The sequence below is a fragment of the Xenopus tropicalis genome, chromosome 6 (genome assembly GCF_000004195.4).
Source record: "Xenopus tropicalis strain Nigerian chromosome 6, UCB_Xtro_10.0, whole genome shotgun sequence".
Taxonomy (NCBI): Eukaryota; Metazoa; Chordata; class Amphibia; order Anura; family Pipidae; genus Xenopus; species Xenopus tropicalis.
In genome coordinates this window covers 92,903,176-92,918,330 of record NC_030682.2, presented here as the reverse complement: position 1 = coordinate 92,918,330, position 15,155 = coordinate 92,903,176, and the positions used below count along the sequence as shown (strand labels likewise).

Genomic DNA, 15,155 nt, shown 5'->3' with positions numbered 1-15,155 from the left:
CGAATTCGAATCCGAATTGGAAAAATTCCGATTGGAAAACGAACATTTTGCGTCTTTTTCGTATTTTTGCGATTTTTTTCGGCGCCTTTACGACTTTTCGGAAATTGTCGCGACTTTTTCGTTACCAATACGATTTTCGCGAAAAAACGCGAGTTTTTCGTAGCCATTACGATTCGCTCGTATCTTGTCGCGACTTTTTCGTATTGAGCGCTCGTAAGCGGCGGGTGAAACTTTCAGACTTAGCATGATTTTGGAAGCCTCCCATAGGACTCAATGGCACCCTGCAGCTCCAACCTGGCCCAAGAAAAGTCACCATACTGAAGCTTAAATGAATCCGAACGCTACGAAAAAATCGCAAGATTTTGCGCAACTTTCGGAATGGCTACGAAAAAGGCGCGACTTTTCACGCAAGTTTTAACGCTACGAAAAAATCGCAAGATTTTACGCAACATTCGGATGGCAACGAAAAAGTTTTGATAATTTTCCGAAAAAATCGCCAAATACCGATCATTACGAAAAAAACGCAATCGGACGCATTCGGCCAGTTCGTGAGTAAGTAAATGGGCCCCTTAGCATGCTTCTTTTTTTTAATGCATCAGTAAAAAATCCCAATCGCCGCTTTTCCGTGCAGTATATAGGGTCTCCGCCATCTTGCAGGGCCTGAAAGCTTCTTCTCCCCTACGTGCACGCTGCCGTTAGCTTCTTCCTGGTTTTGATTTGAAAATCCTGCCTCCATGATGTCACTTCCGGAAGTGACGTCGCTTAGCAACTGGCTAAGTTACAAGCAACCGGCTTCCCTTCACCATCCATCCTAGCGTGTCTCCCACAAAGCCTCTTCCCCTTCGCATACCTCTTACCTAGCGTTTCCCCCCAGCATGTCTCTCACAAAGCCCCTTCACACATACCTCTAACCCAACATTTCCCTTCAACAGCCATCCCCCCAGTGTGTTTCCCACAAAGTCCCTGCCCCTTCGCACACCTCTAACCCAGGTTCTTCCCTGCACTGGTTATTTCCTCAGCATGTCTATCCCCCCCAGGCATTCCAGCAGCATCTCTCTCCTCTAGCCATTCCAGCAGTGTTTCTTTCCTCCAAATGTTCCAGCAGAGTGTTTCTCCCCCAGTCTTTGAAAACAATTCCTCCTCTTCACGGTGATACTGAACTTCCGGGTTACAGCCAGATATCCTGTTAGGAGGAGTGATGTTGGGGTGCGCACGTATTGAGGGGCTAGTCGCCATACCGCCTTTCTTCAAAATTGTGTCCATAGTGTGGAGAGGTGTTTTACTGAAGATTTTTTGGCTAAATGGAAGGTAAATATGTACAATGCAGCTGGACATGGGCATTATTTAGAGGGTGTAGTTTTAATTTTTTTAATAACATTTTTTACTGTTACTGTTCCATTAAGCTAGTGGGATCCGGTAAGCATATGTTCGGACACCAAATTTTTCTGTTCATGCACCAGGAACATCTCAAAGCTACAAAATAAAACAAAGTACTATGTAAAGACAGGAGGCAGAAAGCGGGAAAACAAAGCAAAGCAATTGACATAGTTATTTCTTCAGCTTACCTAACTGTCTGCAGATTTGGTAGCAGAAATAGGTGAAGCAGCAGTACTAGGCAAAGTTGAAAATTTAAAGCTGGGAAGGGCTACTTTAAGTTTACATGTCTATTAAAATAGGTTTAATATTGTTGGTAAAAAAAAAAAAAAGTCCACAGGTTGGCCATACATAAAGCTGTAAAAATATCCATATATTACGAAAACTGCGTAACACTGTGCTTTTGGCCAATAACTGTACTTGCTTTTTCAAACCAGTACAATTTAAGTCAATAAAAGTAGCATAGGTGGTGTCAGGTTTTTTTCTTCCAGTTAATAATTATTTTTGACAGCATATTTTATCTTCAAACTCTCTGAATCAGCCTGTCCTGTAAGGCCATACATACACTTGTAAATAATGTCACAGTGACTTCCAAGAACAATTCCTCACATCCTAACTATCCAGAAAATACACTATATACAGTAAGAGGTAATAGGTCAGTGGGTCAGCAGAGCTGAATATACATCCATGCGCCACCTAGTGGCAGATGTCAAAATAGTATACAGAAGTGGAATAGAAGGAAAATTGAAGAAATTAATAGCTAAAGGGCAGCAGCTGCCTGAAAACATTTCCATGATGCTGCACTAGTTTTTGCAAGCATAGAATCATGCATAATGAACTGAGATAGCTACCCAAACACTTAATAAATATTAGTTTCAAAATACAATTTTAAACAACAGAAAGAATTTGCAAGGTAAACACTGTACTGTAGCACTAAAACATTAAATTCAAGACCGTATCCCTTTACCTACTCTTCCGAGAACCATTGCAATTAACTTTTTTTTCTCATGATATTAGAAGTTCTTACACTGCTACAATCACAGATGTTTTACCGGAGCCCCCATTATGACACTGAGCAGGGAAGCATTAAAAGACACTTCTTGCTTCAGTAAAAAACTTTGCTTGTTCTACCTAGCCCTCAAACATCAGGAAACACTCGTTACACATTCATATTAGCAGTGTAAAAACTGCAGATTTTGTGCATACTTAAAATAATTAATGTATAATAACAAATATTTAGAATACTTAGGACTTTCATCTGCTCTGCCATATAACCTAATGCAAAAGTCCCAAGCCTTCCCAAGATTTAGTCAATAACTTTGGACCATTTGCAAAAAATAAAATAAAGCAATACAAACAAAACATTTTAATAATAAAAGTTCATATCAGTGGTTTAAGAGCTGCTGCTTTTTTGCAACCTGTTTAAAAAGTACCCCTTGGTACTATTCTCACTTACCGTATATACTCGAGTATAAGCCGAGATTTTCAGCCCTAAAAATGTGCTTAAAAAGTAAGCATCGGCTTATACTCGGGTATATACGGTAGTGCGCACAAACTACAGGCTATCCGACCCCCCCCCCCCCGTGGGCGGCCGTAAGCGTCATGTATACGTGACGTGCACGCGACACTTTGCGCATCGCGTCGCTGCACAGAGGGAGCGGCGCGGCAATGAGGAGCACCACAGAGTCCCTCACTCCCTGGACCACCCCTAAACGACTGTCACCGCGCATCTGCCCGCTTCACATATCGTGGCCATGAGGAGTATGTGGCATCGTTCTGCAGGATTAATCAGCATATGGACATTGCGGGACACAGTGAGTGGCGCGGGAACTTTAGTCATTGAGCCAGTGTTTCAAAATTTCTATCTATCACCTCTGTTCTGGCACAGGAAATATCCCTTTAGTTTAGGGACTAAGTGCTGACTTGTTTTATTAAACCCCTAGGACATCCTTTAAAGGTGATCCCAGAGCTTCCTGCTGAAATATGTGTAAATAAATCCAACATGTCTCCTCATTTATTGATTTATAAGGAACCCCCATGTTTCTCACCCCTCAGTTAAGCTTTTATAGGCAAGCTGGTAACAGGGTCACCCTAAAATGTTCCTCTAGAGCAGTGATTGGAGGATCAGCTTTAGTTTGTGTCCTTAGCTTAATGCTTCAGATATGGAAAATATCCATGTATCCGTTATTCAGCCATACCATAGTACAGTAAAGTGGTCACCGTAATTGCCCCTCATACTTGCTGGCTCTCATGGTATCTAGGAGAGCAAATCAGTGATGCTGACCTGGATAGGAACTGGTCTGGGCACATCTTGATTCCATCTGTCATTCCTCCCAATTGATCCCGACCACTGCCCTGTTTCGCCATGGCCTGCACCCCCAATTGTGCTCACTGCTTGGCTGTTTGACTTTTAGGTCTCAGCTGAATTATTGTTTTTATATGTATTGTATCTGAAGCTCTTTATGCTCATGCAGTTCTTCTCAGGCTTATGTACAGTCACGAATGAAAAAATAAAAAAGAGAGAGAGATGTACTGGTCTCTATATTATGAGAGGTTTACATAACTTGCTAAGCTTTATGGCTAGTGGCCCAGTAGTTGTTTTATCAAATTTATATAGAATAATTTTGTATTCATTGAAGTGACATCCAGAACAGCAATTTACTGTATTTAAAGAATACAGAAATGCCATATTTAGTTATGGGATTGAAGATTTTGTATACCGGTATATGGATGCTTTTCATGCTGCGCCATTGAGGGGCTTATACTCGAGTCAATACGTTTTTCCAGTTTTCTTAGGTAAAATTAGGTACCTCGGCTTATATTCGGATCGGCTTATACTCGAGTATATACGGTATATTTAATATAGTGTATGTACTAAATATACTATTTTACCTCCTCAGCTGGCTTTGTTGAGTAATGAGAGCCTTTCTCTCTCATCATTTTGCCACCACCTCCTGATAACTATCCACTGGATGCCGGAGTGCTGAATTTTGGGTAAGAGAAGCTGTTTGCAAATAAAAACAAAATGTTAGAAGCCTAAATAAAGCAATAACATGGAGAGAATAAAGGAATTAAGAAAAGTTCTGCCAAATGAAATACTTTACTTTGATAGGTAACTGTGCAGCAGACATACACTTACATTAAAATTCAGGCCTGTAAGAAATACAAACTGAAAGTGGGGGTGCCACCTTTTATAAAATGCTCCCATGCTTGAATAGGAGCATTTTTTTCTAACTAGTCCTACTGCCAAAAGACTAGATAACAAAAATAATTCCATTCCAAGTTAGTTATTGTAACAAACAGTGTACTTGACGCAAAAGGTCAAATATTTAGCATGACATTTAAAGAATGATTTAAAAAAAAAAAAAAAAAAAAACTAGGTGGACAGAATAAAGTTGTGCTTCAATGTAAGAGCCTACATTTTCTGCCTAGAGGCCAGCAGCCTTCAAAACTGAACACTACTGGGCATGATTTATTGGCATAATTTAACACGCTTTTCCCCACATTGAAACCTGAAGCAGCTGCATTAAACATAAAGCCTGGGGCAGGTGGCTGGGGGGTGGATCCAGCATTTGCACCAAAAGTGAACACTCTCCCCGACAAATTTGTGCTGATAAAGTTGAAGTTTGCGTTGTTGCCAAACTGGAAGCCAGATCCTAAAACAAAACACAGGAGACATCATGTATGGGCAATGTTCCACCAAGTCACCTATTTATATCCATTGGGGAGATCAGCTTGCAGTATGTAGGATGATGGGTGAGAAAGGAAACCAATTCATATTTAAAACACTTTATAAAACTGTAAGGTAAAAAAAAAAGGAACTGAAAAATAATTTGGGTAGAGAAAAACAAACAGATATTGTGAGAGAGAACTACCTCTAACCTGTGGGTCAAGTTGACCAATACACACAACAACAAGCTGGGGATTATTTGTAAGTGAAATAACATTTTAACTTTTGCATATTTTCTACTATGGCATCAATTCCGTGTTTAATCCATTAAATGGGTACCTGGGGAGGAGATGAACATAAGCAATAGCCTGCAGGACACACTGCAAAAGCTGGAGACATGAATGAGTTAGCAAAGGGAAATCTAGATTAGCAAATAAGTGTGCAGAAAGCAATAGCAGATATTTTTCCTTTGCTTGATCTCTCACAAGCTGTTACGTACCAGCACTGGGTGCAGCAGATGATCCAAAAGAAGGCTGAGCAGCTTGCTGCCCAAACACTGTGCAGTACTAGAACCAAAGGCTGGCACTTGCAGAGGTTGCAGTAACACAAATATCATATATATAAGTATTCAGCAATAAATATTCTGTGACCTGTACACCCTTTAAAATCATCATAAACTTATTTTAGACATATTGTTTTAAAAGAATCCGACGTTTCGGGCTTCAATAGAACCTTCTCAAGGATAAAACAATAGTGTTCAAACCAACTTTAAATACACTCTCAAAGCAAACCAATTGGAAATATGCCCAATTCCTATCATCAGACCATTATGTAATTATCCAATGCACTCGTGAATGTGCAAATTCAAAAGGGCCAATCTCTGACCTTCAACAGTGCATATGTATAATTATAATATATAAATGATTACATCATAAAACCAGTGTTTCATTCAATAAAATATTATACATAGTGTAAATAACATAGTTGCCATTCAATATAAATACTTAAAGGACAAGGAAAGGCAAAGTCACTTGGGGGTGCCAAAATGTTAGGCACCCCCAAGTGACTTTAATCGCCTACCTCGTACCCCGGGCTGGTGCCCCTGTTAGGAGAAAACAGCACCAGCCAGGGGTACCTGGAGCAATGCGCTTCCTCCTTCCTTAAGCTGAGACTGTGAGGTAGGCACATGCGCAGTAGAGTGAAAAGCCGACTTCTCTGTTAAAGTTTGGCTTTTCACTCTGCACATGCATGCGCACGCTCGCGAAGCAGGAAGCGCTGCAGCTATCCCGGGCTGGTGCTGTTCTCTCCCAACAGGGGCACCAGCCCGGGGTAAAAGGTAGGCAATTAAAGTCACTTGGGGGTGCCTAACATTTTGGCACCCCCAAGTGACTTTGCCTTTCCATGTCCTTTAAAAGTGCAATGTTAAAAGTGTAATTATTAAAAGTGTAATGTTCGATCTCACCAAAAGGTGTCACCCGTGCATCTTAAAAGCTCATTTAGTGTCCTTGTAAAAGTCCATTCATAAAAAATCCTGTAGAAAAAGAAAAATGTTTTGTAACTCCTCCTCAACCATATATACTAATATTCAAGCATGTTTAGAAATCCTAAAAAGATATACAAAACATCCTACACAATGATTCTCACAAGTTGATCATCTGCAATTCGAAGCTCGTGTTTTTTAATTTAGTATTTTTAATTTGTTTACAATTGGAATTAAATTGACTTACATAGTAAACCTCATTTTTATTCTCTCTCTGATCCCTACTCATTTTCTCTTGCTGTGTTAAAACACCTGCTCTCGGTCCGCCTCCATTGCCCTCTTCATGACCTCATTCACTAGTTGTTTGGGGTATCCTCTATTAATAAATGTATTCTTCATTGTTTCTAAATCCCGCATCCTATTGGGTAACTGTCTATGCGGACTACACGTAGCATCTGTGATTTCAGTAAGGAATTTAAAAGATGTCTGGGGTGGTGACTCTTGTAGTGTAGCAATGTATTCCTGTCAGTGGGCTTGGAATAAATGCAAGTCTGTAACCCCTGTATTCTCATATATTGTAACATCTAAAAAATTGATACTCTCGCTGTTATATTGTACCTGCAATTTAACAGGACTACCCAACTGATTCAGACCTTCTACAAACTGTACAAGCAATTCTACAGGGCCATCCCATATAAAGAAAATATCGTCTATATAGCGCCTATAAAAGGTGCCATATTTCCTGAACAAATCATTACCATAAATGTTTGAACATTCAAATCCCGACATATATGCATTCGCATATAATGGTGCCACATATTCACAAAAACATTTTGTACCTGTCACGTTTGAGGTGTTTGTTCGTCCAAAGTTAAAACCTGGAGCTGCTGGGGTAGTACTGGCAGACTCTGCTCCAAATACAAATGGAGTAGCAGAAGTAATTGCAGAGGTCACTGGTTTAGTCTCCTGACCAGAGAAAGCAAATGTTGACTTTGATTCGCTTGAATTTCCAAAAACAGTGCTAGTAGTGCTAGCTGGCTGTCCAAACACAAAAGTCCCAAGAGCACCAGAGGTTCCACCAGCGCTTCCAAATATGTTTGCAGAAGTGTTTGCTGGAGCCGCACTTCCAAACACACTACTTGAAGTTGATGCTGGGGGCACAGGGGCCGCACTGTTGAACACCCCACCAGAGCCCACAGGAGCACTCAGTTTGGCTGCAGTGCCAAACAAGCTACTGGAACTGGCAGGAGTACTTGATGGGTTAGCAGTGCCAAACAAACTACTGGAGCCTGAGGGAGTCTTTGAAGGAGCAACATTACAAAACAAAGTGCTGACAGAATGCTAATTCTCAGCGGCAGCAGAATAATATCAAAATGCTGACAGTAATTTGTCTGGACTAATGTAAAGGAGAAGGAAAGTCTAAAAACAACATTAGCTCCAAATTACAGTCATTATATGATAGGTAATCTAGAACAGTATATGATAGGTAAGACATAGCCCTAGCTTAGCTATGCCTTGCTTTCTTAACCTTGAAATCTCCAAAAGTCTGCCAAAAAAAAAAACATATCTGGTCTCATCCAGTGCAACTTCCTTTTGCACTCCAACACAAAATTCCCGGGGCCAGTGCATGTGCATTGTCCTGCAGAGCCGCCCCTGAGTTTATTTTAAATTAGCATAAGCAGTTTTGGTCATGCCGAAAATCATGACCTTTTAGCCCCACCCAAGTTATTGTCTAAGCTTTGTGTTATTAGTTGCAGGCTAAATATGTAAACAATTTTTACATGTATTATTTTTTTTAACTATTACAGGCTTTGTAAAGTACAAATAACTATTACTGCTGTAAACTACTGTACTTACATAGCACCATTTTTATGTGCTGTAGTGAGGGACAGTGCTGTCCACTAATCTGAATAATTTTACCTTCTCTGTACAAAAAATATAAACATAATCTAAGTACCTTTTGCTGTTTTAAAGGAGAAGGAAAGGCAAAATCTATTAAGCACACTATTAAATAGTACTACTATTGCTGTGTAAAAACGCTATACTCCTGGCTTGCCTAATGAAAGATTTACAGAGATACACATACTAGAACTTACATACTTGTTTCAGTGAACGGCGCCGCCATCTTGTCCAGCGTGTCTGTATGGGCTGAAAAGCACAAGCCAGCTCCCCGCTCCTGTCACAAAGTTTCTGCAGCTCCACAAACCCCCCCGCTCTTCCCACAAACCCTCGCCGCTCACAGCACCTGCCCCCCCCCTGCTTATCACAGAGCTCAGCGACGCTGCGTCATCATGGCAACCGGACGCTTCTGCCCTCTGCCCTCTGCGCATGCGCCGCCTGCAGTAACAAGTCGTTAAGTCTTGGAGGAGCGATGCATTATGGGAATCTTCTCTACCCAGCTCAGCGTTTTTTTCTCTGTTTGGCTTCTGATCTTCTGAAGGGGTGAAGTATGGGGAGACTTAAAGGAGAATGCAAGTCAAAATTTAAAAAGCATACTGCCCAATAGTCCTCCTATTGTTTAGTAAAAACGCCATACTTTTGGCTCACCTAATCAAATATTTACTCAGTCACACTTACTTCACATTTTCTAGAACAGGCAGCCATCTCTAAAAAGGTATTCTCCCTTCCTTTCCCTCCTTGCTTCATACTGCACATGTGCCAGATCCGCTTCTGATTGGCTGGTGGGCATGTGTAGCTCAGAACTGGAGGCAGGATCAAGTTACACACATGCTCAGAGAATAGGAAGGCTGCCGCTGGCACCTACAGGAAGGGGAGAGAGATTTCAGTGATATCACTGTAGTCTTCACACTGCTGTAGGCTGCCAGCACCATATCTCAGAGAAGCAAGCATGGATCTGGGAATTTAGATATGCAGTAAGTACTTTAAAAGAATGCCTTTAGACTTACTTTTAATTTATATATATTAACCTTTCATTGTCCATTAAGGGCACTATTGAGACAACTGAAGGTATGCCTGCAGCTTGGGATTAACTCTTTATTAGCCTTTCCTTCGCCTTTAAAGGGCATACTATAGATAAGCTGTTCAATTCCAAGGGGCTTACGTATTAAATATCGCTACAAAATGTTTATTAGCTCGGCTGCTTTTATAGACATACTTTGCTTCATGTGTTAACTTATGTATGGCATTTTGCTGATGTATAGAACACTTCAAAATTATTTGCTGTATGGGTTTTTTTTAGGCATTATGCAGAAAAAAATTTCATTCTCATAGTGTTTATTCGTTTAGCCATTTTTTGTGGCATAATTGTTGTGTTCTTATAATTTTTAAGTGCATTATGCTGATTAACTGAGCACTTCAATAGGTTTATTTTATAGGCAATTTTTTAAAGTTATACATTGTGTATGTGATGGTCACTTTTTAAGTTTATGATACGTATTTATGCACATTATAAAGTTTATTAGCTGTGTTATTTTTAGTGTTATATTCTTTACATTCTGGCCACATTTTAATTTAGCTATGCTGATTTAATGGGTATTTTGTCATGTTAATATGCCAGGCAAATGTTAGGGTCTCATTCTGTATGTCATGGTTATTTTTTATGTCCCTTTATATGTACTTGTTAAAGTAGTGTGACTACGATTGTAGTAAGTAATTTTTTTCTATGCAAAGATAGTACATAGGGCTTGATTCACTAAAAGTCGATAAGCGTTATCGCATGCTTTTTTGCGTTAAAATTGACACAAAAAAACATGCGATTCGCTAAAGTATTATCACATGCGTTAAGTCGCATATCGCGTGTTAAATAGCGCGCAACCGAATGCGTTAATTTTACTGCATTGCGTTAATTCTCGCGCAGGAATAATACTAACGCATGATTCACAAACACTTAGTTGCTAAATATCACATTAGTCTATGCGAAAATTAACAACTACTTGGGGCAGGCGGTAATTATAGAAAAGTACAGTTCATGAGCTTTTGGCAACACAATATGGACTTTGCAGTGTGATTTATTCAAGTATGTGTTGGCCCTAGAGTGATGTAGCCTCCAGTTTGCAGGGAAATGGTCATTTTCAGAACAGTAGTTTTCCGAAAGTAATTCCGTGTATGGCTAATATGGCGTGCAACAGATTGTGCGCGCTGCGTTAATTAGCGTGCGTTACGTCAAATACCGCACGAAAATAGTCTTCGCGACTTAAATAACGCAAACAGCATCGCGTCTAAATTAACACAAATATCCTTTTAGTGAATTGTGCGTTAAGACGCGAAAAATTAGACGCTAATGTTTATCAAGATGCTTTGTAATTTTTTAATTACTCAAGCTGTTGTTGTACTGATTAATGTATTTACAATGCAGACAGACTAACGAATCCCTTTATATATCTGAGACAACCCAGACAGTCTGGAATACATGTTTTTTTCTAGTAATCTTTATGTTTTAAGGTGAATAAGACCCTAGCTAACAGATACTTGATCACTTACCAAACTCATATTTTTTTTAATTACAGAGCCAAAATAATCATGACCAATTGCAAACAGTATCAGAGTATTACTCTATGCATTGTCTAAATAGTTAACTCATAATTTAAAAGCCTTCTTTTTAGGATTATTATTTTCCAAAATATTATGTATTTATGGTACAGGTATGGGACCTGTTATGTAGAATGCTCGGGATTTTAATCTCCATCACTTGTATTCTACTAAAAATCATTTCAATGTTGAATAAACCCAATAGGCGTCTTTTGCCTCCAATAAGGATTTATCATATCATAGTTGGGATCAAGTAAAGGTACTGTTTTATTATTACAGAGAAAAATAAGATAATTTTTAAACATCTGAATTATTTGTTTATAATGAAGTCTATGGGAGATGGCCTTTCTGTAATTTTGAACTTTATGGATAACAGGTTACCAGATAATACCAGAGGTGTTTGCTTACATCTCAGATTTAGGCTGTAACCCCCCTGTATTGTTTTAATATGTAATCCCCTGTGTTGTTCACACCTCAGACTGTAGGAGTTGTATCAGCATTGTGTGACTGTATGTTATTTGTTTTTAATAAGAATAACAATGATTATTAACCTTATATCAACAGATCTATTAAAAGCATGCCTAACCATATTGTTAAAGGATGCCCTAATCGAAGTGGTCAAAAACTGCAGTATCCTGATGTGGTTTTACATCCATTTCCACACAATCAGATAAAGAATTGGTTAATGCAAACCGGACAACATGCAGATGATATTGATACCTTATCTGAAAGAATTTTACAAGGTACCAAAAATTCAAGTTTCAGAATGTGCTCTCAACATTTCACACCTGATTGTTACATGATGCGGGGTTCAAGAAGAGTTCTGAAACCAAATGCAGTTCCAACCATTTTTGCAAGTATATCTGTTCCTGTTGTAATTAATGTGTTTGAATCTGATACAACCCTGCCATCCACAAAAAGGAGAAGAGTGGACGATGAACCATCCACTTCAACTTGACTGGTCAGAATAGTGTCACGTTTAGTAACTGTTACAACACAAGCAGAGATTATTACAAAACAATGACATTAAAATCTAAGTTCTCTCGCCAATCGACTACACAAACAACTGGAACTGAAGGAAAATAAATAAGTACACAAACTGAAGAAGTCATTAAAGCAGATATTAACCAACTAAGAAAAGACTATACTTATCCAGTATGTTTTTCTACACCTCTAAAATCAATGCAACCCACCAGCGATATATTTTCAACTTCTCCCATTGCATCAACATTGCAACCTCTTGAGAACCTTGAAACATCATCTAAAGATCTAGGTTCACAAGTTGAACAACAATTCATAATTTTTCCTACTCCAATGTCAACAAACTCCAGAGATAAAACTTTTGAGATATCAGAGCAATCTTCATCTGACAATGCATCAATCAAAAGTCACATGTCACAACCAATGGCAGGAGACACGTCTATTGGCAATGTAGCACTGGCAAATTCTATTGTTCTTAACAGTTCACCTTACACAAAAGTGAAAGATATATTCTAAATGTGCATTTCTATTCTCATACCAGTTTTTACTGCTACCAATGAGAATATATTTTTTCAGCTATAGATATACAGTGGCAAAGAGAAACAGCTGCCATAAAGACATCCTTATCGGGACAGTCTGTTGCCTTAGCAGGAGATGGACAATTCAATAGCCCAGGACATTCGGCAAAGTATTGTACTTATACTATGATGGACCTTCCAAGCAAAAAAAATTGTACATTTTCAAATTGAACAGTTGGGTACAGTGAAAAACTCTTATGCTTTAGAACAATCAACAATTAAAAAATCTTTGAAAACCTTGCTTGATGAGAAAGTCTAAGTCAAAATACTTGCAACAGATAGACACAGTGATATTCGAGCACTCATGAAAAACAAATTTAAAAAAATAGACCACCAGTTTGATGTGTGGCATCTTTGCAAAAGTATTCATAAAAAAATATTAGTGGCAAGCAAGAAAAGGAAAAGTAAAAGTAAGAAAAGGAAGAAAAGGAAATGTCATGATATTGCACACTGAATCAATGCAATTACCTATCATCTTTGGTGGTCATCACAAACCTGCAAACAAAAGCTCTTCTGTTCTCCTAATTGTACAGAAGCTGTATTGAATAGCATATTGGGGATCATTATAAAAAATGGTCAGGTTTGCACCTGAGCAGTAATTCAAGGCAACCAATAAATTTTTGCTATGGTTGCTATGGTTTACTGCCCAGGTGCAAATTTGCAGGGGCTTGAGAAATGAGCCACAAGAACTTTTGGAGGAGGATAGGGAACAAATTCCTTAATGTTTTATAAAATTGGAAAAAACTAGAAAATACAAAGAAAATAGGAAACAATATGTAAATATTACACCATAAGACTAATGAAACTTTTATACAACTTGCTGTAAAAGTATCTTGAAGGCCTACCTTTTAAGTCTGCTTTGGTGCCTGGCTTTGCACTCTCACAGGCCATACATTTGGTGGCTTCTGGTTTGTTTTCTACCAGGCAGCTTCCTGCCAACTTCTTAAACTGATCTAGAAATCCAGCTTGGGAATCCTTCAGTTACATGGGAGTAGGAGAAAGAATAGATTACCTGAAAGCAGTTCCAATGTGTAGCGCTGGCTCCTTCTGAAAGCTCAGACTCAGGCACAATGCACTGAGATGGCTGCCTACACACCAATATTACATCTTAAAAAAAAAAATTCTTGGTTCAAGAATAACATTTTACATGGTAGAGTGAATTATTTGCAATATAACCAGTGTAATTTAGAAATAAAGGGATTCTGTCAGGATTTTTATGGTGTACTTTTTAACAGGATTAAGGAAATGTGACATTTATATTAATTTTTCTTTATATAGTTAACAAAATGTTTAGGAGTTGATAATATCACTATAAAACTAAAACATAAATAAAACTATAAGATAGTTTCCCTCCAGAGACCAAATAGTCATGGATACTGATTACTACTGAAATGTTAAACAAAACCATTAGTTTTACTCTGCAAAAAAACATTTCTAAAGATGTAGACTGATCAATGCCTTTTTTTTAAACAAAGGACTAAACTGTACACTCCTTTACTGAGCATAACTGAAAACAAGGTAGGAAACAACATGATTCACAAATCACTAATGACTTATACTCACCTGGACTTCTCAGGATATCTAACACACTTCCTTCCTCCACACTTCCTTCATCAGAGTCCTTTGCACTGCTGTTACTCACAGCAATATGCATTTTAGCTTTGGAATAACAAACACATGAATCACTTCAAATACATTTAGTAACAAAAGTAAGCCATGAATGTCACTCAAGGCCATTTGTGACTCTGGGCATTTACCTAAAAAGTAATGATCTTTGAGTATGCTGCCTATAGTAATAACCTAAGGAAATCTGCAACTGATATTGTATTATTTTACGTTTCTACTTTTTTGCACTGTGGCCCTACATAGTGCATTAACTAGATAGCATTTTATGTATCACTATGAATCCCCTGCAACTAGACTGACAGTAAAGCTATATTTTTAAAGGAGACATTTTATATAAAGTTCATATTCAGTTATAATATTAATTCTCCCTCATAATGTGAAATGATGCAGAAAGAAAGATGTTTAGAAAGCACTTTCCCTCTTAAAACTGTCATTATATGAGAGCTGCATACAAAACCTCTTCAGTTAGAAGCCAGAGACAAATGAAACATGTGAGTGTCGCTTCAGTCTCCCACAGGAAGTGGTCACAGCACTGGCTGACAGGCTTTACTCAACAGTAGCAGGGAAAAGCTCTCCCAGTTTCCCAGGGGAGGGGGGAGGAGCTAGTAGAGCAGGAACAGACTGCCTGGAATATTGCAAAGCCCCGCCCACCCCATGCATATTCACTGCACTTTAAGTAGCCTGAAGCCCTGAGCCACATACCCAAGAGTCTAAACAGTAAACCGGAAGCTGGCATAAGGTCTGGGTAGAGCACAATTTTCAAGCAGTTATGGACATATTTGAACCTAAACTTATTTAAATAAAAGCACTTCTTTATATTTTACAGGGTTTAGTGCAGTGCTGTCCAACTTCTGCGGTGCAGAGGGCCGGAATTTCTCTAGCATACATAGTGGAGGGCCGCTAATGGAAGCCAGTTTGACCACTCCCCCTTTTAAACCACACCCACTTTAAACCACAC

General features: G+C 38.8%; 1 long non-coding RNA gene across 1 annotated transcript; it reads right to left on the bottom strand.

Annotated features, from left to right (window-relative positions):
- Nucleotides 1-603: 603 nt before the first annotated feature.
- Nucleotides 604-6,086, bottom strand: LOC105947643. Its single transcript, XR_001171067.3, has 3 exons — nt 5,544-6,086; nt 4,267-5,030; nt 604-1,473 (listed from the first exon to the last, which is right to left on the bottom strand). It is a non-coding gene; the product is annotated as an uncharacterized LOC105947643 (long non-coding RNA).
- Nucleotides 6,087-15,155: the final 9,069 nt, after the last annotated feature.